The sequence below is a fragment of the Austrofundulus limnaeus genome, unplaced genomic scaffold (assembly GCF_001266775.1).
Source record: "Austrofundulus limnaeus strain Quisiro unplaced genomic scaffold, Austrofundulus_limnaeus-1.0 Scaffold352, whole genome shotgun sequence".
NCBI classification, from domain to species: domain Eukaryota; kingdom Metazoa; phylum Chordata; class Actinopteri; order Cyprinodontiformes; family Rivulidae; genus Austrofundulus; species Austrofundulus limnaeus.
The window spans coordinates 54,164-57,774 of record NW_013952754.1 but is presented as its reverse complement, the minus strand read 5'-3'; positions in this window follow the sequence as shown (position 1 = coordinate 57,774).

Here is a 3,611-nt window from a genome sequence, read left to right as displayed (position 1 = left end):
GTGTGTGTGTGTGGTAAGTACCTTTACTTCATTACTGTATTCAAGTAATTTTTTTGAGAATTTGTCTTTTTAAGAAGTATGTCTTAATCATAACTTTTACTTTTATTTTGTTACATTCAAAACATTAAAATTATACCTTTGCTTCTTTACTTTAAATTTGAACATCTGGTTACACGTTACAACTTTAAATATGACCAGAACATTTGTTCGTTGCTCAATTTACTCAACTCGGTTTAGTGGATTGGTAAATTCAACACTTCATTTATTAGACTGTGTGGAAACATAAGTTTTATGAATTTTATTTATGTACTTTTCTTACCAGCGAAGTTAAGTTTTGCCAAAGTCATTTATAGCAATAATTACAGCACTAGCAGGCCATTTCCAGCTTGTGTGCAGAAATCCTGGAGGGTCAGGCTGTGAGTGAAGCAGAATTCAGCTGGTGTGCTCACTAAATATGTGCATTTCTGACTGAAATATGTTATTTTATGCATCAATTTATCAATTTGCTACATGTTGTATTCATAGTCATGTGTGATTAGAGACATATTTTAATCAAATTTCACGACCGACACATTGTTGAAATGACAGAACTGTTTTAGTTAAACCTTGAATAACTTTATACTCAATTTCATGCAATGTCATGAGAGGTCACACTCAAAGTTTGTGCTGTGAATGACTCTCAGTTACTAGTCAAAATTTAGATTAATCTCTGTGAAGTTGTGCGGCATTTTGGCTAATATAGATTACATGTGGCGACCATCTTTGATTATTCAAAATAGTTAATCATTTATATCCAGTTATTGCATTCTGAAATTTTCATCAAAATCCATTTAGTTGCTCATGATAATTTGCTAACAAACAAACAGGGTTGACTCAGAAAAAGCCACAGTTTTAAGCTTACACATTTTGTAGAGCTCAAAGTAAGCAGTGAGAATGATTCTCGGCTACAACTGAACTCATTTTTAGCACAGTATCTGTGAAATTGACTGAACTTTCAGCAGGTGATTAGCTGAAGCAGTAGGCAGGAAATAACTGAAGATAACCTGAGTTAAAGTGGTTAAAATACCCGTTGATGTTCTACTTATAAAATTTCACTGCTGTATTTTTATGACCTAAAAAAAACCCGAAACAAAAATAAAAGCTTAAACCTGATAGAACTCCCCACCACTACCACCTGCACCCCCTCCATCCCCAACAGGTCTGGCAACAGCAGATGAGCGACATATTGCTGAAGCATGTGTGCAGCAACAGGCAGAGAGCTCCTCTGCACGGCTGTGGGGCCAACATCCAACTCCAGGGTTCCAGAACTAACACAGCCATCTGTCAACAGAAACACAAAAACATCAACAATGTGTGGAAACAGGAAATGATCACATCTTATCAAGCTTCCTGTATAATGCAGATTGTTTTTAAAAAATATTAGTCCCACATGTTGAAACAGATGTGACAAATCTTGTTTTTCATCACTGACAGTAATGTTTCTGCCTGTATTTGTGTGTTCATTTGTCTGTCCTGTTAGCAAAATATTTCATAAACCACAGGATAGATTTTAGTGAAACACTTAGAAAAGACTCGTGTCTACAATTCATTTATATCTGGAGTCGATCCAGTTCAAGAGGTCTGCTCAGATAATCGACATTGGTCGATACAAAATACTCAAGTCAGTTTTACAGATACTGAGAAAACTTTGAAGTGGTAGTAGCTGAGAGTCAACTTCAGAGCATTTTTCAAGCTCTAACAGATCTCACAAGATCTGGCAGTAGATGAGATCCTTGTTGATACTGGGATAACATCGTTTAGATTTGACCAAAAATGAGTCTGTCCAAAACAGCTGTAACTTTCTCCTTTGGTCACATGATGATGTTAGCATAAAGGGTTAGAGTAATATATGCATTTTATCATTTTTTATGTTATCACCACATATCTGTAATCAATAATAATGATGACATATTTTCATTAAAACAGGATTGATTGTGAACCTTAGAGGTCTGCTTCAGAGTCTATTGATAATTATTAGATTTCTTTTCATGAAATTTACATTTTGAATGAATAAATATATTAATATATTAATATATAAACAAAGTAATGTTCTAGTAAATATTCATGTGAGGCCAGTGATCTTTTTTAAACATCCATCCATCCATTCATTATCTATACCCACTTCTTCCTTTCAGAGTCACTGTTGCCCATATCCAGCAGTCACAGTGTGAGGGGCGGGGTACAACTTGGACAGGTTGCAAGTCCATCACAGGGACACATAGAGACACAGACAAACGAGACAGACAACCATTCACTCTGTCACTCACATGTAGGGACAATTTAGAGTTAACAATTAACCTAACAGTCATGTTTTTGGTCTGCAAACTCTACCCAGAAAGGTCCCTGGGCTGGGATTTGATCCGGCGACCTTCTTGCTGAGAGGCATCAACTCCATAAAAGATGGGCAGCAACTTACTTTTAAAATGAATTTGGTTTAAATTAAAGATTCAAGATTCAACTGCATATTCTCTCATTCTCTCACGCAAGTCAACATTTTGACAAAATACTTCACTTTGACTAAAATACCAGATTAGACTGAAACAGATTATTTCTGAAGACATACTTGATTTAAAAGTAAGATTCTATTCTATTTTAGTTACTAGGATTGCTAGATGTGTGTCTTTATTTTTACATAAATTTCAACTATGGTAAAACCCAAAATTTTATGTTTTGTAATATAAAAACTACAAAATCAAAAAGTAATCACATCAAACTCATTTACATAGCACCTTAAAAATTGCTGTTGGTGCTACACACAAAACAAACAGTAAAAAATGATAAAGAATAAACCAAATAAAAACAATTATACGTTTTAAATATGACAAGACATGAACCAAACCAATAAAGCAATCAATGCCCACTCATCTCTTGTGCTGCATTAAACACCAGTCAGTATAAATTATCAATGTCTGATTTGAAGGAGCTGCTGGTCCACAGTGAGCTACAACAAGACCTGATCACCTCTGTGGACCAGTTTGGACCTGAGGACAATTAAAGACCTGATCATCCAGGTTTGTTCGTATCATATCTCTGATTGCTGCGTGCAGAATATCATTGTAAATTCAATTTCACTGTATTTAGTTCAGACACATCTGTTTTATTATAATCACACAAAGTTAATGAAAACATTTGCTGCTAATATTAAATGTAATATAATATTAATAATCTAGAAGTTTTTTCAGTCTGAGATACAAACTGTCAAAGGAAAGTTTGGTCTGTAGAAAATGGACAAAAGCTCTAGGGGCTTAATGCATAAATGTACCAGTCCTAAAGAAAATAAAAACTGATTGTTTGATTGATTGATTGATTGATTGATTGATTGATTGATTGATTGATTGATTGATTGATTGATTGATTGATTTTATTAAGTGTCATGCACCTTCTGGTGCCCAGCCCTCATGGGCTTACAAGACACTCCACACATAAAAAACAGAATGACTGCATTCATATCACAACAAGCCCCACAAAAATATCATCGCAATCATAAACTCATCCGGGATACAGAGCATGCTGTCTTCTTTCCCAAGCTTTACAAACAAAAGTAACAAATGCAAAATAATAATAATAATAAT